Here is a 23,412-nt window from a genome sequence, read left to right as displayed (position 1 = left end):
TAATGTGTAAATGGGCAGCACAGGTGAAAAGGTTAGTATTCAAGATTTACCGGCTGGGCACGTTGGCTCACGCCTGTAATCCCAGCACTTTGGGAGGCCGAGGCGGGCGGATCACGAGGTCAGGAGATCGAGACCATCCTGGATAACAGTGAAACCCCGTCTCTACTAAAAATACAAAAAATTAGCCGGGCGTGGTGGCAGCATGCGCCTATAGTCCCAGCTACTCCGGAGGCTGAGGCAGGAGAATGGCGTGAACCCGGGAGGTGGAGCTTGCAGTGAGCCGAGATCGTGCCACTGCACTCCAGCCTGGGCGACAGAGTGAGACTCCATCTCAAAAAAAAAAAAAAAAAAGAGATTTATCTAGTTCTTGGTACTGTACGTCTGTTCTCACATAGCGCAGAGGTAGAAATGAGCACTGCTCACTTGTCATCACAGATGGGGCATTTCTGACCGACTGTGGTGCTGATCACTGGGGTCTTCTCAAGGCAACTTGGGAGTACAAAGACATCATCTGGATCTATCCCAGATCACATTAAAAAGAGAGTTCTAAAAGTTAAAAGAAAAAATAAGAGGGATTTAAAAAGACATGCAGGCGCCCCAAATGGCCTAAAGGTATACCATGAACATGACATAATCATTACATCAGAATAGTAGAGACGTACACAAAACTACCATATTACACGTATTTGGTCCCCATTTGTATGTGTAGATTTAAAATTACATTATATTGAGGATACTGCTATACTCATAAACAATCTTTACCTGGACATACCAATGTGACATAGTCTTTACCATCAGGCCTAACTCTGAGGTTAGATGGAGGTAAATTCAGTCCTATCATAAGAGATAGACATAAACTAAAAAAAAAACTTTTAGACTAATATTTGTTAGGAAGCACCTGTATAGTTACCACCCTTTAACCATGTGGGTTGTTGATTTCCAAAAATCATGAATATAAAGATGGCTACAGAACAGAGCAATATATCCACTATATATTTTCTTCTAGAAACAATTACACATTTGGCAATAAATCAAAATCATAAACTTAACAGGGCATGGTAACACTTTTTAGACTACATGAAGGACACAATCATTTTCTAAACTGATTTGGACATTTTGGATTGTAACTTGGCATAAAATAGCTAAATTAAAATGGGGAAATTTAAGTTATCCCTTTTGTTCATTTCTCTTTAACAATATTCTAAATTTTGAAAACATCTCATTCTTCTCAAGCATAACCATAAGAATCCTAAACCTTCCATAGTACAAGATTGTAAACTGGAAGCCAAACTCATTCTGGCTGTAACTATACAATTAGGCCAATTTTAGAGCCCAAAGGGGGGAAAAAAAAAAAATCAATACCTTTTAAATGAGAATGGACTGGTTTCCAGAGTCTATAGACAAGATTGTAAAGGCACTCTATCATTGTGGAACAGCAAATACTAAATTGAGCAGAGACTTAAATTGATACAAGTCTGGGTTTCCCCAGAATTGTTTTCTAAAAAGCCCACGAGGAGGCCAAATTCCTGTAAGTTCTACATATACATGCAATGTTAGACATACTTAAGGGGCACTGGAGGCCCTCAGGTCAGAGGAACATGAAGGTGGAACAAGCTGTAGTACTCTTAGATATTTGGCCCTAAGCATCACACCTCCTGTCCCTTTTTCCTAAGAGGAGTGCTCTAAAGTGGTGAGTCTTTTATCGTGTATATGCATCCACATAGACACTGTCTCTCAGAGCAGCTAGGCTCAGTATTTCTGCTTAGCTTTGCTATTCCAAAGCTTTTTCAGAAACACCATAGTGGTTCTCAACACATTTTCTTCCAGTGCTACTCAAAAAGCAACAAGGTGCTAAAGGGTAATCAAGTGAACCATGTGATAATTAGGGATGCAATTTAAGTAATTCAAGTGTATTGTCCCAAATTTAATCAAGATGCTGCTGCTTACAACAACAACAAAGTACACAAACCACGGTGGAAGGTTCTCCATATCGTATCACATCACCGTCTTAATGCTACAGGTCTGTGTTATTCATTGAACTAGCCAGTGGCTACTGAGCACTTGAAATGTGGCTAGAGCAAACTGAGATGTGCTCTAAGTGTGAAATCCACACCAGATTGCAAAGAATATGAAAAATAAAGAATACAAAACATTTCATGCATATTACTTATTTCTTTTTACTTTTTAACGTGGGTACTAGATAATTTAAAATCACTCACAAGGCTCACATACTGTTTCTATTGAACAAAACTACCATAGATTTTATTTAAAAAGAAAACAAAAAAATCAAGGGGGAAAAGCATTTGAAATACACAACATGGTTCTTGACTATATCTATGTTACTTAGGACGGGCCCAAAGACCATCCAAGGCCTCAAACTTACTGGTCATTAAAAATAGCTATAAAAATGCAAAGCCACCTGTACTGCACAAACCTTAATAGACTCCAGTGAATGGCATTCCTTTTAATGATGATGTCATCAAGTCCTCCAAAAACAAATACTTGGTAAATGTGAAATGAAAATCAAGTCAATAAATTGATAAATAACTCAGTTTTCCAAATCCACCAAGGAATGTTCAAGAGGTCAGAGGTGTTAAAAACCATCAGAATACCTAGTTGACAGCTGAATATAAAATAAGGAGCTTTGACATTCAACTCCAATACTGACCTGAGATGAAACAGAAGAATAAGGCAGACAGTGCAATCTTGCATGCAGAGATTTTTATTGTGCTATTCAAGTCAAAATCCATGACATTCATTTGAAAGCCTCCACAGATGGGTACCATACACTCTGCCCACCATGCATAGGTAAGGACTCTTTCCCTGCTCAGTAAAAGAGGACTGGAATTGTTTTCTTCTCTTTTTATTTTTAACAGAATTGCCACCATAAGTGTTCCTAAGACAAAAAAAATCATATTTGCCAAAGTCTTTCCAAAGCCACATTTATAAATAGGTCCTCACCCATAGATGTGATCCTGGAGTCATTTGCATACCTTGCTTGGGACTTACAGGACGCCCCTGGGAGTCCACTTACCAACACAGCTCCCATGCCCCACAGCAGGCATTGTGGAGGGGGGTATAAAAAGAGTACTTGGCATTAATGCCAATGGACTCCTATTTCTGGACATTGCCCAGGAGAAGACAATACGATCTAGAACTCTGCATCTGAAAAGCCTGTTCTAGACAGCAGGGAAGTACACCTTCATCCAAGGGAGTTCAGAGAGACAGCCCAGTGCAAGCCACTTGAAGTTAGGCTGACTTGCTTCCCATATTCATGTCCAGAGGGCTCTCAGCAGGTGATCTGAAAGAAAGAGGTATAGAGTCCTACTGTGGCCACCAGAGGACTTAGCAAGGGCTGGGTGGAGGGCACTGCCCTCTAGAGGAGGCATGCATTATTACCAGTTTAGGGTCTGTACTCTGTGCCATCGTATGTCAGATACATATGTATCTGGTGCCATCCCCTCACAAGGGGCAAAAACCACTCAGTCAAATTGAGTATGCTTTCAAAAAGTATACTAGAGATAAAATAATTTTTAAGAGACTTTTTTTTTAAACCATAGGATTTGAGTCACTTTAGCTTTGGCAGGGGTTTGAGACAACTATGCAGACTTTACATGGTAATCTGGCCCCAACATTCCTCAATGTGGCTCTCATGATCTTGACTGGGCTTACTCACATGCCTGGGGACTAGCTACCCGGCAGCCTATCTATGCTGAAAAAGGGTGTTGGACTAGTACACACATTCACACCTACCTCCATATTTTAAGTTTATTGTTTACAAAATGCTTTCGAAAGTATTACCTCACTAACCTAACAGTCTGAAAAGTGTTAGCATCTCCATTTACATATGCAGAAACTAAGGCCAAGAGGGTAAGTGGATCAGTTTCCTCTGAGGGGGCTCTGAGTGCCCACTGCCAATCCATCAGATGCCTACTGGAACCTAATGCTTCTGCCAGCCAACCACCACACCGGCTTAACTTACAAGTCATCCTTGCTCATCCCTCAACGTAAATTCTTCCAGCCATAGTCTCTTCAATTTTTCTCTTTATCTATTTTCCCAATGTGTGATAAATTGCAAAAAATGCCCCACTTCCCTACCCCTTCTTACATCCCTACCCTTTGCTATATAATTTTGTGACTTTGAAACTTAGCTATGTGACTTTCTTGGACAAATTAGATGTTAGCAAAAGTGACCTGACCCAAGCAGAAGACTGAAGAGCACTTAAGCAATTCTGCTTGCTTTCATTCTTGTCTCTGTCTTTACTATGATAAGGCCACATCCAGGCTAGTCCATTGGTCCCAGAAGAAAGATGAGATACACACAAAGCAGAGCCAAGTTACCCCAGCCAAAGCCAGTATAGATTAGCTGACAGCTAGGTAACCCCTAGACATGTATGTAAGTTCAACCAAGACCATTAGAGCCACCTAGGCACCCCCCCACCCAATCTGACTCCAGAAACATGCACAATAAACTTATTATTGAATGCTCTCAAGGATTTATGGTTTCTGTGCAGCATTAATGTGGCAAGGGACAACCGGAACTTACTGCAACACTCTACACACCTACCCAAAGTCTTCCCATTGTTACTCAGTTCTTTCGTTGAAAAATAAACTCCTCTCTTCTGAATGTGCCTTTCACTTCCCAGCCCTCTCTGGAACCCAGATCTCCTCTGAGGGTACTGTGTCTTCTGTGGCCCTTTCTCCTACACCCAACACACTCATTGCCAGGAGGCAGGGTTAACATCTTTCTCATGCCCCAGTGCAACTTCCAGATCACTGCCTTTTCACTCTCGAATAGTCATCCTGCTCTCCTGATGCTCAGACCATCTGGCTATACCATATACCATACTCTATCACTTCCTATTAATGTCAAGTACCAATCTCTTTATATTTTTAAAGACTGACAGCTGGTTGATGGTTATACTGTATTCCATGTCCTATTATCCAGGGTGACTTCTTGCCGTTAGCGTCTCAGTCCTGAAGTATTCCCAGTGGCAATGATCTTCACCTTCATTCCATGTCTGCCACCTACTCCCATAGCCAGAACATAAAATTTGTCAGAACCTGAAAGTACTTCCAGAATAGTATATCTAAAATCCCACTCTTTGACCATAGCCCTCTCATTTTTCCAACTGTCACTTCTTTAGTGCCACTATATTTATTTTTCAGTCATTTATTCAAAGCCTGCCCTGTCCCAGGCACAATGCCAAGCACTGAAGAAATAGCAGTGAACAAGAAACAGTCTTTGCAGTGACAAATTCACATGATTCCCATCCTCAATAGATTCCTGGCATTGTCTGTAATTTTCTCCTTTGGATCTCTTTTCCATTCTCCATAAGATAATGTTTTTCAAAACACTATCTCCTTAAACTACTTACTTGGTCCCACGAAGTTCCCACAGATGACTTATGTCTTATACATCACAAAGAAAATTGAAGCTATCAGAAAGAAAATTGCCTCATACTTCTAAAATTTTCATGTATACACACTTGTTTCATCCTCCTTCCCAATTCTCAAAATCAAAGATGTATCTTGTTCAAAACTAATGCTTTCACCTGTGCTCTGGATCACATCTCCTGGCATCTCTATTGTTTTCCCCTCTCCATTGGGTCATTAATACACAGTATTTATCTTCAGGTAGGGCTAGCTGCTCAAACAGATAAACCCTCAAGTCTCTCCCTTAACATATTCTTCTTGTTCACATAGAATTACACTGTGAGTATTTGGAAGGGAGCCATCCAAAGATGGTCCTCAGTTGTAGCCAACAGATGGGGAAAGAATGGAAGATCACCCAGGGAGGCAACGCTTGGAGGTGGCATACGTTACTTCACGTTACTTCTGCTTTCCTTATCAACTAGAACCCAGCCACCTGACCACACCTAACTCTGAGGGAGGCTGAGAAAGGTAGTCTAGCTGTGTGCCTAGGAAGAAGATGGAATGGGGTTTGGTGAATCCTACTAGACTTTGCCTCAGTAGTTAAGAAAAGGAGTTTTAAAGTCAGAAAGACCAGGGTTCAAATCTCAGGCCTGCAATTACTGGGTGGGTGGTGGTGAGCTGATCTTAGGATTTAGACAGATTAAGGGAGACAATAATAAGAACCTCCTAAGCTCAACAGGGTGGGAAATGTATCTGCTCCATGCCTTGGTAACTGGCTAGATACATGTTGCTAGTGCTCAAGAGTCAGAAAAAGTATACTGTTCACAGGCAAGCAGAACTATTTTTCATCTTTATATCTTCCATAAACAAGTAAAAGATATGGAAAATTCCAAAGGTGTCTGGTCTCTTCCAGAAAACAAAAAAGTAGGACAGACCTCTGCAAACTGCTTTCAAGAATTCATTGTAGAAACTCTCAAACCTTAGTTGTATATTAAAAATCATCTGGGGAGCTTTAAAAAATCCTGATTCCTGGGTCACACCCCAAACCAATTAAATTAGATTATCTGGGGGTGAAACCCAGGCATGAATATTCCTTAAACCCCAGGTGATACCAATGTACTGTCAAGGTTGAGAACTACCACCTTAGAGGATTGAACGTTCAATATTGTATTTTTGCTTTCTAATTCAAGGGAGCAAGATACAGAAAGATTAAATACACTACTTATAATTGGGCAAGACAATTCTGCCTTGATTATTTGTTTCTTCTTGACTTAAACCTTTAGGCTCTAGTTACTATTTCTAGGCAATGTTTCTTAGCTCAGAGAACATTAATAACTAAAACCTATTTCTTCAGTGACCCGTAAGGTTACTGAGCACAGCTAACCTTACTAAGAGAAGTCAACATTCATTAGCCAAAAAACAGAGAAGTCTCTCAACTGTTAACATAAATAATTTAACAACCTAAAAATAAATACAATAATTGTCCTTCCATAGTACCTTTCATCACGAACCTGGTTTTCAGGGTCTCAACAGACGTGTGTGGTCAGAACCAATCTGGCAGCAACATTTCCTCCAGCCGGTAGGCATAATACAGCTTTACAGTGTGAAGCTTTAAATAACAACATTTTGATGGCTGATGGGGCGGGGGTCATAGCTTACTAGGTAGATAACAGAAATGCTGAAAGGCAAATTATGTCTAATATATTATTTGGTTGTGCCTCTTGCCTGGAGCCAGCCTAGGCTATCCATCTTTATAAATGACTACACTGTATGGCTCTGAAACAAATGAAAACAAAACAAAACAAAAAACACTCAAAAGTTCTCAGAGTTATTTGCCAAGATAATAAGAATCCATGCATCCCAAGTGTGACCTTCGGTCTGTTTCCTCATCCTTAAAATAAGCACAGTGGATGAAAATGTGGGTTGTGTTTCAGTTCTAACACTGAGATACACTTATTTCTCCTCCTTGTGACTCTACCAAAGGCACTGGGGAGTGTGGGAGGGTCCATGGAGAAGTATCTAGAGCATAATTTAGGAAATAAAAAAGTGGGGGCTTCAGGAAGGGTGCAGCTGTGGGCAGAACTGGTTTTTGTTTTGTTTCAAGGAAAGAAAAATCTGTTCAGTTTGAGGGCATATTGAGTTTGGGATATCAATATAGAGATGGCCATGGAAAATGAGTCCAGATTTCAGGAGAAAGTCAGAGTTTTCAGGATTGAGCTATTAGGTTGGTGCGAAAGTTAGTGAGGTTCTTGCCGTTACTTTAATGTCATGAGATGGCATGAGGTCACCAAACGAGTATAGAGGAAAGAGCCACAGACTGAGACCTGGAACCCACCCTGCATTAAGGGACTAGGGAGAGAGTAAGAACTAGTAAAGGAGGCTGAGAAAGAGCAACCAGTGAGATAGAAGGATAGCCAAGAGAAGGAGGTGCTTTGGAAGCCAGGTGGAGAGAAACTCCCAGAACGCACAGTGAGCTTTCAACTTCTCAGTGATTGAAGTTTAATCCTCTTCATGATTATTGGGGGCAATGGAAGCTGAGTTCCAGGAAGGTCTTTGATCGTACTACATGGCATTAGCTTCAGTGCTTGCCCTGTCATTCAAAAAGAAAGCCAAATTTCTCAGAAACCAAAGGGTCTGCTAGTAATGCTTACAAATAGGAGTAAATAAAACTGACAATGATCACACTTCGGTGTTAACAAAGTGCTGCCTCACATGGGCTCTCCTCGGATCTCCACAACTTCCCTGTGAGATGAGAAGGGTTAGCTTCAACTGTACAAAACAACAAACTACAAATCAATCAAGATTTAAGACCAACCATCTAGATTGTAGAAAAGCCATAGAACTTAGGTCTTCTGACCTCAAATCTTCGGTTCCATCTTCCATACCATATTACTTGTTATGTAAATGAGGAGAAACCCAGCTTCTTATTCTCTTCAGTGAGCAAGGCTATCCCAAACAAAGAGAAATACGCACACGACTAATATTTGCATATTATTTTGCAGATCACGCTAGCATGTGATCAACATCAGAAAAATAGGGGAAAGAACCAAGTCTGAACTAAACAAGTTATAGAAACCAAGATTAAAGACAGGCATGAGAACTAGGACTGCTTTTCTTTGCCTCACCATGGGCTTACTTAACATTCTACTGAAGGTAAATTGCCAACATGGTACTCAATCCCTCCACCTTCCCAAGTAGGACCCAATTCTGAACTAATGCAAGATATGGCATACCAGTCAGAATCCTAACTAAAGTTACAGCTTCTTTTTTTCTTTTTCTTTAAAGACAGGGTCTCACTCTGTGGCCCAACCTTGAGTGCAGTGGTGCAATCACAGCTTACTGCAGCTCAGAACTCCTGGGCTCAAGCAATCCTCCCAACTCACCCATCCAAGTAACTGGGATTGCAGGCACATGCTGCCATGCCCTGCTACTTTTAAAAAGCTTTTATAGAGACAGGGGTCTCACTATGTTGCCCAGACTGTCTCAAATTCCTGACTTCAAGCTACCTTCCTGCCTTGGCCTCCCAAAGGCATGAGCCACTGCACCTGGCCCAAAGTTACAGCTTCTTATTTAGAGCCAAGGATATTCAGTTATTCTGAGCCTTTCAGTCCCAGTCAAATCAAAGAAAGCATCGATCCTAGAACTAAGCATGAAACATTTCAAGTTATTTTAACTAACTAACTTCAGGACCAATCACAAATATACTGTGGGGTCTGGCCAAGGCGTGGCAACTTGAAATTTTTCTGACTCACTTCAGGGATCCAGAAGCAGAGTACTACATTAAATCAGTAGTTTTTGCCTTTATAAATTAGTTTAGATATTTGTGGATTATTAGTCATAAAAAGTCAAATGGTAGATTGTAAATGCAAAAGTTACTTACATACAGCATACCCTGGATTAAAATTCTGCATCTGCATCTGTTTCTGAAGTCAGCCTCACTAGAGAAAGTAATTATAGTACATCAGCAAAACTAAGTGGGACAGGTCACCACAATCACATCAGTTTGGATGCTATGTTTCTGAAATGCAAGTGATAGCAATTATTCCCTCTTTCTGATCAGGAAGCCAGTGCATTTTTATTTATTTATTTCTGAAAGATCACAAATGAATGTAATACAAAATTTAAAAGATACAAAGGGATATATGGTAAAAAAAAAAAATCTTCTTAGGGAAAAGAATGGGAAAATATGCTTAAATTAGGAAAATCTGAATAGCTTCATTTTTGGTTTGGAGCACATACTTCCTTATTTTTCTTTATTTCACTTCCAAATGTAAGTTTATAAAACTTCTGTATTTATTACTATCTGCAACCCCAAAATAAGATGATTTGTACAATACAGGAGAGCCCCTAATCATAAAAATTCATTCTTAAGTTATATACAATTTTACAGTTTTGTCAGAGTATGCTCTGTGTTGGCAACCCATGAACACAAAACCGAGAATGTCAATACTGTGGATGTCACAGAGCTGCTCAGATTTTCAATCTAATTTAGGAATGAAAGGTTATGAATCTAAAATGACAATATGTCCTGCCTGCTAAACAAGCTCCTATCCTCCATACAACTATCAGCCCCCTTAAGGCTTCTGTGATTAAAATAAGCAGCAAAGCATCATTTAGAGACAATGCAAAGGCCTTTCCTGTAGCTCTTGAGAGAGACTCAAGACTGAGCCATGCCTTAGCTAATAAACACTGATAACCTATGCCATTTCAGGTGCCATTTGGAGTCTAAACAAGGTGAGAGCATGAACAATATCACCTGCAAAGAACACTTGCTGTGCTCTTTTAAGCAGCACCAAGTACTCAAAGAAGAGTGAATGCAACAAGGGCAGCATCCCAAATTCCATAGCAGGGCAGACTCCGATGCTATGGGGGCCCCGGTGTGAGTGGGGCCCAAACAGCTGGCGTGGCTGCTGCCTCCCAGTCAAGCAGGAGGCCTGAGATATCCCAGGGGCAGCAGTGGCCACCACCTGGACACTCTTATCACTTAGGCTCTTGAGGCTAGCAAAAATAGTACATTTCTTGGCTGTCTGAGATTTTTCAGTGCATGGTAACTTGCCATTTCCAGCAACATTGGCAGGTCCTAAGATATGAGCTCAGGACAAAGACAAGATAGGGATGAAATCCTTAGCAAGACACAGGTGCCAAAGTGCAATGTCTTCAAAGACACAGCTTCACCGCCAAGAAGAAAAGCCATCCAGCTTCCACTATAACACAACTACTTTGTTCCACAGTCTGTGCCACCCAGATGCCTCCCCACCACCCACAGAGAGACCACCAACTCCCAATCCTATACAGCCAGGATCTGTGCCCATTGTCCAATGAAGCCCCTAAACCTAACACAGCATCTCACAGAGAATCAGATGAAGGAAAATGTCTGCCCTGTAAACTGCTGAACTCACTGAGCAAAGGAATTAACATGAAGACTCTCCTAGCTAGTATGAAATGGTACCACTCTCAAGGTAGCTCAGCGACTAGCTGAGAAGCCAGATGGTTTGAGTAAAAGATTTGTGGAGGAATGAACCTTCCTTACTCTCCCACTCTCTCTCAGACACAAAAGTTCCCGCTGGAAAGCAAATCAGAGGGGAAATTATGCCGCATGCACCCTGACTTGACAGTAACTTCCAAATACACGCTATCAAGAACACCCACCCAACCATCTGTCTGTCTGTGATCCCTTTGCTTATTCGGAATACACAGAGAAAAAGCCCAATAAAAAGGAAGTCATCTGGCTGACAGTCTGGGGGCTTTCTGAACTTCCCCATCCTCCGGAAATGCACAAGCCAGGTCTGCTGTTCTATCCAGAGAGGAACAGCATTTGATGGAGATGAATAGTGGCTGACAGTTAAAGATCAGTAAGAAAGTAAATGTATAATGGATTGTGAACTTAACGAGTTCTGACTTCCCTAACATGCTCACTGAAGTCTCTGTACTCCTGATGATTTAGAATTCAAGCTTCCTGTTCTAGTCTGTACCACCCTATGGTCCTTCCCAGTGATGGCCTGATTCCCTCCATCTTCCTTCCTCCACCTTCCTGAGGTTCACTGCACCAACAACTTCCAAGGTTCATTCTTCCTCCATTACAAACACCTTCCTTAATCTGCCCAAAATATTTTTAAATCGTTGTATGGCTTAAGTCTCCATCATTTTGTCCTTCTGACATGAACAGACAAATAGTAAAAATGTAAAATGAGGCTGTTTTTCCCATTAGTCAATCTTTCCCTGTCCCTTCCAATCCCCACAACAAAGAAAACTATCGCCCATCTGATCAAATGGATGGGTAAGCCTCACAAGATGAGGGCTGATTTCTCTAAATCAGAAGAGAGGCTCAGAGCAGAAGGAGTATTCTAAATAAAGAGAGCAGCATACAAATAATGAACCAGTGTTGCTCAAAGTGTGGCATGAAGTCTTCCTGCTTGACCAAAGCTTTGGTCAAGGTACCACTCTCAAGGTAGCTCAAAATGCAGATTTCTGAATACAACATGAGACCTACCGAACCAGTCTTTCCAGGGTGCATAAAATGCAAAACTCTGTGTTGCCTGTAGAGCACATCCCTCTAGGTTATCAGGTTCTAAGCTCTCACTGCTTTTGAGGTATTTTGCAACTTCGTAAGTTGTAGGCAACTGGAAGATATTAAAAACTCTGTCATTGTCTGGTTTTGCCTGACGTCCCTCCCCATTTAGGGGAAAAAACTAGTTTTGCTTCCATTTGCAATTCTATTCCTTTACTCAACATAAATTTGTGCTTTTTGACTTTTTCCCTTTGAACTGCTTATAACTTCTGCCAGGTTCCCTCACGTGAGTAAAATGAAATCTTTAAAACATGTTCATCCTTATCTGTATGAAAGTAATGATTTTGCCTTTTCTGAATATTATCTTTTAACAGAGGTAGGCCCAGGAATCTCTATTTGCAAAAGATGATTCTTCAGCACAGGAAAGTGGGAAAATCAGCACTCTCTGGCCGAATGCAACCAGCCAGGCTCTTTGTAGATCAAGTTTTCTTGGAATACAGCCACGGACACTGTGGCTGCTTTCGAGCTGCAGTGGAGTAGTTGTGACAGAGACCCTGTGCCCTGCAAAACCTAAAATACTATCTTGTCCTTTAAAGACAAATTCTGCCAACCCCTGCTTTACTGGAATAGCTTTCAAAGTTGATATTTATCAAGGAAATCTTTTAGTCACTGCAAGGCAATTGTGGATAAGCTGGCCATGCCACGGGAAGCTCAGTGGAAATACTGACGCTGAGTATGGTACCAGCACTCAAAGGTGAGAGGAGGTTCACAGGGGCTCAGGGAAATTGCAAAGTGGCTCTGAGGAAAAATACATGTTGTGTAGCAAGAATAGCCCACCTCAGTAAGCTATGGAAAGTGCTTCATACATTCATTCAGCAAGCACTTATGGAGAATCTACCGCCACCTATAGCAGGCAATGGGTACTCCATAGATCAAGCTTGTCCAACCCACCTTATCTTGTGGTTGTTCTGTTTTGTTTTTAGGCTTTTAGCAGCCTGAAGCCATGGTTTTTAAGTTTTTGTCTTTAGTGATGAGTGGAAAAGAGGGATGAGGAAGGGGCTTTGCTGGCCAACCAGAAACAAAAACTAAGAATCCATGACTGCATTCTTGCCCTTGGACACCCCTGCCGTAGATGAATGAGGCAGGAACTCTGCCCTGCAGATGACCACGATTCAGATCATCATTGTCAACCACCCCTGTGTAGTGGATAAGGTATAGCCGTTGAGAGAGAGGCTCTGGAGACAGTCTTTGTGGGTTTAAAGCCCAGCTCCACCACTTACTAGCTGTATAACCTTGGGCACACTCTCTGTGCCTCAGTTTTCTCATCTGTAAAGTGGAGATATTAATATAGTACCTACCTTAGAGAGTTGTTGTGAGGCTTTGGTGAGTTAATACACGTAAAACTCTTAGAACAGAAGCTAACAAGTACTAAACGCTGTCAATTAGGGCTATGACTATAATCAGAACCTGCAATTACACGCCACTTGCTGCAGTAGGTCTCTAATGTACATTCCCTCTAAACCTTATAAGAGCTACGCAAGCTGCAAATTATCCCCATTTAATGATGCAGAAACAGGCCCAGAGAGGTCAATGACTTTTCCAAGAATGCAAGGTAGAGATAGGATTGAAACCTAGATCTGACTCTGAAGTCCAGTTTTCTTTCCAATCATTTTCCCTTGTGCAAGGTTGTCTAGAGTAATGGTGACCTCAAAATCACAGGTCTGCCTTCACGAGGTCTTCTACATTTCTTATGGGATTCAAAATCTGGCTTTGGAATAGCAGATTTTTCTACTATGAGACACCTAAATATTTCTCTTTAGGCAAGAATGGAAGAAATGATATCCTTATGATGAAAAAGTGTTAAAAATAAAATATTTTAACACTTTAAGCATTTTATTTCTCTCAAAATACTCATGGGATATGTTACTCATCATTTTCTTCTCTAGGTAAAAGGTCTAGTTAAATTTGAAAACCAATATAGTAATGCAGTGTATGGAGTGTCCTTATAATGTTCTTTTAAAAAAAAAAATCTTGAGAGGACATTAAAAGGCCCTGAATGTGCATTTTAAATGAGCTGCAAGTGGTCCAGTGCTCTTTCAATCCCTTTAAATGAAAAGGGTTCTCTCTGTAGAAATTAAAAATAATTTGACTTGAGACACTGTATGAAAATGGAACCCCAGCTCATTTCAGGTTTCATAGGCAGAGGCAGGCTGATATTACTTTGCATTGGGGAAAAAAAGCTTATTTTCAGCTATGTGTAAGTATTTTATATTACATTCTTGTAGGAGAAGCTATAGTTACAGAAAAGAATATAAACAGAATCTTGTACTTAACTAAGCAACCATGCTTAGAAAGCTCACTGAAGCTGAAACATGTTATAAAAATAACACCCCTCAACACTCGAGAGGAAAAAAGATTTCATTGTTTAGCAATATTTCTAATACTCTAATATTCAAATCCACCCAGCCCATACTTAAGGCTATAGGCAATTCTTTAATGCTGAAAACAAAGTTTTTGATACATAATTTGGTCTGAACAATTTGGTTTGACAAAGGTTTACCAAAAAAAAAGAATAATTAAATCTGTAAAGACTCTACAGCTCCCATTGATGGCTGGGCTGTATCCATTTTGCAAATCAATGGCTTCATACTGTTGCAAAAAAAGCAAAGCTCTCAATAGGGAAATGTGGTGCTGGTGCTCATGACACTGAATGGGTAATGAGTTACCTAGCCTTGTGGCCATATAGAAAATAAGTCCTTCATTACTGCACAATATCACCCATAAGACACACATTCTACTGGGTGGGCCAGAAAACCATGCATTCTTTGTTCTCCAGATAGACGGCACAACGGTGCCCATGAATGACCTTCAGCCACACACCAAGCTAGCAGGGAGGCGGGAGTCCCTGCAGCTGGGGAAAGCAGGTGCTTCTCATGCTTTGTGGGTGCCCCATTCACTTTGTAAAAGCCCAATCAAGGTTACACAACTCAAAACATGTCAGAATAGTTTTCTCCTTCAAAGTCCAGTTAACTCATAGAGATCTTAATAGGATTCACAGGCATTATTTCAACTCAGCCCCTGGTGGACGGGAAGAACTGGACTGGGTAAAAACTTTCACAGGGTTTCAAAACCCAAATCTTGGACTGCATTCAGATCCCAGCACTGCCACTTTTTAGCAGTGACCTTGGATGCACTGCTTAATCTGAGTTTCAACTTGTCTTTTGTAAACTAAGGATAATATCCATTCCTACTTGCATCTCTACACATGAAAAGAACTCAACAACAGTACCTGGCACAAAGGTGTTCCATAAATGCTCAGAAGCCTTGGGCTTCGAATAGTCAAAAACGTACCGGATTCAATAATGTAAAAAAGAAACAACAGTTCTGCCTTTCAGGTTAAGTCCGTGGAAATACATACATCTAATTTCACTCTCTTGAAACACCATAAAAACCACATCAAGGGATTGTTTTTTAAAAGACAAACTCAGGAAAACAGGAGATGGGACAATAGGAACAACATTTTGGAAGCTCCAAAGCAGACAGATGAGTGGTAACCAACTCAGCAGGCAAGGGAAAAAGATAAAAACAAAACAAAAAACCTCAAACTAGCAGTGAGCAAAGCTGAAAATGGGCACAAGGCTTCTCTGGAACTGGGGGACAAGGGGGTCTCAAACGTGCAGAGGCTGGAAAGGAAGGCATCTGAGAAACTGTTACGTCTAGCTCCCCTTTCCATTCCACAGAGGGACTGCACTTTCCCCAGCCAGGAAAATATCCAGAGGATTATTTCCTAAAAAGGGTAAAACACAGGGTACCTATCCTGGGAGGCATAGTCAGGTCATGAGTATTCTAATGAAAATAGGGTCATTAAGTGACCAGATACACGCTGAACCCTGAATGCAGAGAGACTACCCTCAAGTCTTCTTTCCCCAAGAAGCTCCCACACTAAACACTAGACCTACCCTTCCTGCAGGAGACTTCAAGGCTTCTCTAGGGCATCTAATGACCCAAGGTGAAAGACCTAAAGATATTGTCATAGGCATTTCCCAACAAATGCCCAACCCAGGTCACTCTATAGTGAAAAAAAATTCAACAAGCTCCACCAACCTGCTTAGCTTCGCAGCAGCTTTCTAGTTCCCAAGAAACCAAGGATTACCAGACATCTGAGAAAAGCCTCTACCAAGGAAGACAGATCAAAATAAGCAAACAAAAGAGCACTGGGAACAGAGACTATACACCTAGGAGAAACATTAAGCAAATATATATCAATGATATCCTTGGAGACCTAAGATACTACGTCCATAAAATTAAAAAATGATTTTTTAACACAGAAAATTAAAGAACTGAAACAAACATTTTTGGAATTGAAAATTATTATGAGAAATCAAAAATAAGAAGATATTACCCCCAAATTAGAGCAAATACGAAGAGATGAAAAATAGGAGAAAACAGAAAATCAGATAACTGTTACGGAGATTCCAGCTCCTGAGTGTTAGTTGCAGAATGAAAAGAAAAATGGAGAATAAATGTTTCAAAAATAATTTCCCAAAACTGAAGAATTGAGGTGTCAGAATGAAATGGCACATAGTATGTCATACAATGCCCAGCATAGTGGATGAAAACAAACCCATGTCACGGCCCATTAGTGTGACATTTCAGATACCTGGGGACAAAAAGACTTTATAAACTTGTAGAGAGAAAAAGAAATCAGGTCCTAAGTATCCTATCAGGAATCAGAATGGCTTCATACTTCTCTACAGCCATAGTAGAAATAGAAGACAACAGATCAATGTATTAATTTTCCTTTAGAGCTTTGAATTCTACTCCCAAACTCCCATGAAGTATGATAGTAAAATAGACATTTTCAGGTATGCAAGGCCTTGAAAAATTTACCTCCCTTGTACCCTTTCTCACAAAGTTACTGGAAGTGCTCCACTAAAACCAGCAAGCAAAACAGAAGATATAAAAAGAAAAGAAGCTCTAACTCAGGAGAGAGGCCAAGGGAAGCTCCGGATGACAGCTGTGTACTAAAAGAAGACAACCAGTCCAGATTGGTGCAATGTGACTCAAGAGAGGGGCACACTGAGAACTTTCATCGCAAGACGCCTGCTGCCGTTAAACCTGCCGTTAAAACAATGATGGGGTAAGCTGGATGCAGCTTCTTCTGTTTTGCTCTTCCTGGCATGGGCTGAGGAGATTCCTGCTCTTCTCCACTGCCTGAACCAGCAAAGGACTCATTTCACTCCAAGGCAGCCTTCTGAGAACTGGAGGCAGGCATCAAAGAGCTGGAGAGCAGGAAACGCAGAGCAGCCTGTGCCCTCACCACACTCCTGCTAGGCGCCCAGTACCAGTCCCACACTACAGTGTTGTCAAATGTCCTGCCTATCAGGAGCCCCATTTTTCCTCAGATTCACTCATGGCCTTGCCCACCAACTTCCCCACAATAAGCTGTGAAAGCAGAAGCCAGATTTCTCCCAGAGACCTGGTGGGCTTACCTTCTCTTGGGACTTTCATCAAACAAAACCAATGTCTCTCTTTCCTTGCACAGCTAGGTTTGTATTTGCTGCTTGGTTTTCAAAACCATACAATATATTGTTTAGGGATACATACAGAACTCTGGCTGCTAAAAAGGTAAGGAAGAAAACGAGTGACAAGTCAGGGGAGTGCTTATCTCCGGAGGTTATGCTACTGGGAAAGGGAACAGAGGAAGGGTCTTTAAGGAGCTATTTTCCCATTTCTTAAACTGGGGGTGTGGGCCCATGAGTATTTTAAAATCATTCTTTATATTGTACCTATATCTACTAAACATTCTTTTGTATTTACAATACATTTTGCAATTTACAAGATGATTTGGGTCACAGATTATGTTACAAAGAGTACAAGAATCTATACCATTTGTCTCTATTGTTCCCCATAACAGCAGTGGACAGTGTCTGTTCCCACCATCATGATCCTTTAATATGGCCCAAGACAGCAGTCACAGAAAAGCAATTCTAGAAGACACTTCATAGCAGGAACAAATGGAAACAAGACCCTCTGTAATTACCTTTCATATACAGCCTTGAGAAATGCCCTAATGCTCCTCAACTAGTGGGGATTCCTGCAAGCTCACAGGCTTCTGAGAGAAACTGAAGGGTCTAGCCAAAAGAGATTGTTCTCACCATTTCCCCAATGTGACTGAGTCTTGTTCGAACAAACTGGCAATTCCAAAATAAATACCCCAGACAACAGGTTCACTTTCCCAGCATGATTCAGATGAAGCAGCAGAAATGTTTATGGTTAACTACTGACCCATGTTTGGTCGATTTCCTTAAACACTATGTATGGTATGCGCATACCACCATGACTAAAAGTCACTTTTCTTGAAAGGCATCTTGCTATTCAATTTCACGAAGCTGCTCCAACAGAAAAACTCTTTCGAAATTCTCATGTGCTGAATATTTTCCTTCCGTGTCTGGTCAAAGAAAGAAAGAAGTCACTCTACAGCATTCACAGAGGACTGAAGATGCTGCAGCCCAAGTCTCATGCTGTTTAGCCATCTGGCTGACACACGGCTTGTCTTCCCTATCCACCGATTTTCTCTTACCTCTTTCGGACTTCAACTCAAAATTCAGATGCAGACAATTGAAAGCAACTGGGCACTGATTTGAGTAAGAGCATTATATTCCACTCACCTGACTAATAAACTGAAACAGCTGGCTATGTTACATGAACACCAATGGATTTATACTTTGACTTTTCTAAAATATCACTGGAAACGGCATCTTCAGAAAGAACAATTTTTCTCAGACTTAAATTGCCTCCACTTGAAGAAGACTGCTCCATTGTGAATAGGCTCACCTCTTAGAAGACTCAGTGAAGTGTTCTCAAGACATGGCCGCAGTACTTTTTCCTCAGATGTTTCTGATAAAGTATTGGCCATCGATAATGACTCTTCTCCCCAGATTAGAGCTTCTCAACCGTGGCTGCACACTGGAATCACCTGGGGAGCTTTAAAAACTACTGGTGCTTGGGTCCCACCTTCCAAGAATGATTTACTAGGTCAGGGATGTGGTCTGGGTTGAGTTTGGAAAGCTCCCCCAGGTGATTTTAATGCACAGTCAAAGGTAAGAACTATGGTCTATTAGAGAATAATAGTGACCAGTTTCCTCCTGTCAAAAATATAAGCTAACATTTCCTAAAAACCATCACTGCTGTAACAGTGTTTATGTTTATATATGCCATGCAGCACAGCTAAGTAATTAAGAGCACAGCATCTTGAGTTAGGCTACCTGGGTTTGACTGCTGGCTTTGCCACTCACTGGCTGAGTGATCCTGAACAACTTATATAACTGCTCTGTGCCTCAGTTTCCTTATCTGTGAAATGGGCTAATATGAGTACCCATAGCTCACAAAATGGTGGGTAATTAATTAGTTGATATTTATAGAATGCTGAAAACAATGGATATGACACAGAACATGCCTCAGTAATGTTTGTTGGATAAATTGTCAAGCCAGTTTCTGTCAAGAACCCCAAATAATGCAGAATCACATACAACTTTCTTTGGAATGCCAATCACACATTTTTAGTACAAAAATCTCTCAGATTTTTTGTACTACCTCTTATTTTTATAATGGAACCTTATCCAGCTCTGGCCAAAGGGGCATTCTTGAGGGCCAAGAGGGAAATTTAACATAACCTAGCGACATTCTTTATTGCTGGGTCCAATCCTTTTTCCATCATTTCAGACATCCATGTCATTGTTAATAATCTGGTGTGAAATCTGAGCACTATATTTGCAGGAATTGGCAAGAACAGCTTTAGAATTCCAAGTTTTTTATTTTCAAATGAGTATGTAACTGTCTCACCTAGAAGATAAAGGAATATTTTTTTCCAAGAGTTCTCTGTAGCCTTGTAGGAGATAGAGGACCTTGGATTTTTCTTACTTTAATTACATATATATAATTATATAATTATATAAAATTATATAAATATATAAATATATAATTATATAAAAATATATATATATGCTGTATGCCAAGCACCATGCACAGAAATTTATTGATTCAAAAAATATTTAAAACAGGAGATCAAAACTGAATGCAGTCCTGAACTGTGAAAGCAGACACTTGGCTGCACAAGCTTTACAACTACACAGATAAATATGAAATAGTATTTGAGGAAAAATAGTTTCATACATGTAGCTCCTAAACACAGAGGAAGCCTGATGGTGAACATTTCAGAGTCTCTCTATCTTCCACTAATAATAGAACCGATTTCTTATCAAGGCAGTGCAAAAATGCTGCAGAAAGCTTGTGTGAAGAGAGACAGCTCCAAATCATATTCCGCAACACCACTTCAAATACATTCAGCTTGCTAATGCTTTCATTCAAAAACCAACACTTAAATTCTCTAATGTCATGAAATCGCTTCTTAAAAATAATGAAAGCTCATTTTGAAACATGCAGATTACTCATCAGACACTGCTGAGAGAGTGTGTAAACAGGCTCATTTCTACAGGGCAATTTGGTACTATGTATTAAAAGCATTTACAGTGTTTATCCTCTAACACGGATTTATCCTTAGGAAGTAATGAACACTCATGTGAAAAATGTACGTGCAGGCAAGGTCATCATCACACTGCTTAATAGCAAAAAAGAGCACTGATTACTTAGAGGGTGGTATATTCATACAACGGGGTCCTGTGGCATAGCAAAATATTGAGTGAAATGGGAAAATATCTGCGATAATGTTATCAGGAAAAGGTGGTTAAGTTATTTGGATAGCAGGACTCCATTTTTGTGGAAAATAAGGATATTAATCACTGAAAAAATGTATGGAATGATGCACAGCAAAATGTTAAAGGAAGTTATCTTTGATTAATGGGATTGTGGGAAATTTTCTTTCAGGCAGTAATTTTTAATTATTCAATTATGTATGGCTGGCACAATAAAATAGCTAAAATTTTCAAAATAAAATGTAATAAAGATATATTAAATAATACTATATATATAAAATGAGGAAGGGGAACAGACCACTTTTCAACTTTCCCACATTTTTCAAGAGTTGTCTAAAATAAGTTCAGTAATGGCACCAAGGAAAGTTAACACATAGTTCTTATCCACTAAGAAATGGCCAGAAAACAAAGGCAGCGGAACTGAACATTTTAAAACCAAATACTGTCCTCTGAAGTGAGGGCTACCCATATTGGATTGGAGTCAGCAGTCAAGTGTTTTAAAACCTTAGGTTCTCAAGACCCTAACTTTGGTATATGCTAACAGTTCAGTCTCACTTTTTTTTTCTTTCAAAAAAAAATATATATATTTTTTTTTTGGCGGGGGGGGGGGGTGCTTTCTGGTAAAAACCGGAAAGCCTGCTAGACAAATTCTAAAAGAGCTGTAACACTACTTTTTTTTTTTTTAATCTTTAAACAGCATCTCAAGAACTCTTCTGGAAGTGTGAATTGCCCAAAGGAAACAGATGTTTAAAGGAACTGAAAGCTTAAGTGTCCCCAATTTACTTCGACTTATTTCTTACAACACTCCCACCTCCCTCCCCTCTGCTTTATTTCTCCAGTTCCCCCATATTTCCTAAAGGCTGGAGTCCTTCCCTACCAGGGACCACGCTAAATCAGGAAAGATTCAAGGGAATCTAGGCTTTGGGGGTGCCCGGGAAACAGAAAGATAGCTTTGAAGCCATTCAATACTCATTTGGTAATCTTAATTCGAACTCAGAATTGGTTCTTCTCTTTCCCACCATTTTTTTTTTTTTTTTTCCTCAAGGCTAAAACTAGACCAGAGAGCAGTCTTTTTGCACACACTAAACATAGCCATGTTTTGGTTTCTGCAGGATCAGGAAGAAGGTGAGTCCTGAAAATGGTTGGGCAAGTTCAATCATCAGTGCTCACCTCTGGTCTCACACAGATGCCTCTGATGTCAGAATATGAAATCACAGACTTACAGAAAATTAGAGTTGAAAGTGGCTTTCTAAATATGATAGATGAATGCTACGAAAAGTGTGCCTACTGGTCTAGCAGCAGCAGTACTGCTTGGGTGCTTGTTAGAATTGCAGATGCTCCAGTCCCACCACAGGTTCACTCAATTAGCAGCTCTGAGTGTGGGGTCTGGGGTACCTGCATGTTTACTAGCTCTCCAGGTGCTTGAGGCTCACCTAAGTGAAAACTACTATTATAGAGTAAGAAGCTGAAGCACAGTGAGAGTATCATAGAGTGTCATTTGTCTTCACGAAACGAGAGAGAGGAAAAAAAAGCAGTGAGACATCTAAATAAAGCTACACTGTTTTTCTGTTTCAAGATCTGCAATGCTGTACCCGCAGGTCTCTGGATTATCTTTCATTCCTAGTTGTCTTTTCGTTTTTACATCACTTCCCTTGGAGAAAGTGTGGCAACCATTACAGAGCAGCCCAATGCAGTCTCTGGAGCATGAAGGAGCGTTTAATTCAAACTCTTTTTACAAATCACTAGATTAATGAAATTCATCATACATGCGAGTTCTGGGGTATCGACTGCATGCAAATCATATCTAACAAGCTAAGCGCAGACTTCTAAAGTAGTTCCCAGAAAATCAGAGCAGCAAATGCTAGAATAGGAACGTGACTATACATTAATGTAAAAGAAGAACTGGAGTCCCTTATCTTATTTTCTCAGGCTGTCCTTCTCCACATCCACACCATGACTCAGAGAGGAGCTCTGAAATGTAGGGAGTTCTAGTTCGCAAAAAAATTTACGTTTCCAAAAGATCATTTCTAAATCCTTTGTTTGAAAGCTGGACACATTTCCTCATTAAACAATGTTATAAGTGGTCTTAAATGTCCAATCAAAATAGATTTATAATAAAATTGGCATTATAAAAAATCTAATCATTTAAAAATACTTACACTGGAAAAAAAGTTCAAGCTCCAATTTATGTGCAACTTCACAAAGGGGGCCCCATTAGGTATGGGAGTCACAACAGTAGCTTCTGGTGATGCAGAAATGCTGGGGGTGGATGTCTGGTGTTGCATTCATCACTTCCAGGTTGTAAATCACCAATATTATGGACTTAGGATTCAGGATCCCAAGACGAAAGATCAATTTACTACATCAGCTACTATCCTAGAAAACTCTGACCTAATACCTTAAAGAAGGCTGTAGCTCTGGCTCGTCTGGGTACCAAGACCAAAGTCAACTGATGTCTTACCTTTCTTATCTTTTACATTTTCCAACTCTTTCACCCCCCCAAGTTGGGCTAGGTCCTGCCTCTTTGTAATTCTAGTCTCTACTTAATGTTACATAAAATATATCAATGTCTTAAGAATTTAATATCTTTCGAGGGAATTAGTCTAATTTCTAATCCCTTTTAAAATATTAAATTCATAAGACATTGATATATTTTTATGTAACATTAAAGAAACCCTACATCCCTTAACTGTTGCTCCCAAGTCGCCACATATCCTCCAGTCCTAGGCAAATACTAATTTACTTTCTGGCTCTACAGATTTGCTTATTCTGGATCATTTTATACAAATGGAATCATATAATATGTGATCTTTT

The 23,412-nt window shown here is 40.2% G+C and overlaps 1 protein-coding gene and 1 non-coding gene across 2 annotated transcripts in view; both read right to left on the bottom strand.

The window, feature by feature from the left end:
* The window catches only part of TSPAN7 (tetraspanin 7), a 118,403-nt gene that overhangs the window by 53,277 nt on the left and 41,714 nt on the right, over positions 1-23,412 (bottom strand).
* LOC114675208 (U7 small nuclear RNA) lies at positions 21,207-21,268 on the bottom strand. Its single transcript, XR_003726298.1, has one exon. It is a non-coding gene; the product is annotated as a U7 small nuclear RNA (small nuclear RNA).

This window comes from Macaca mulatta, chromosome X, assembly GCF_049350105.2.
Source record: "Macaca mulatta isolate MMU2019108-1 chromosome X, T2T-MMU8v2.0, whole genome shotgun sequence".
Taxonomy (NCBI): Eukaryota; Metazoa; Chordata; class Mammalia; order Primates; family Cercopithecidae; genus Macaca; species Macaca mulatta.
This window is presented reverse-complemented; position numbering and strand designations above follow the sequence as displayed.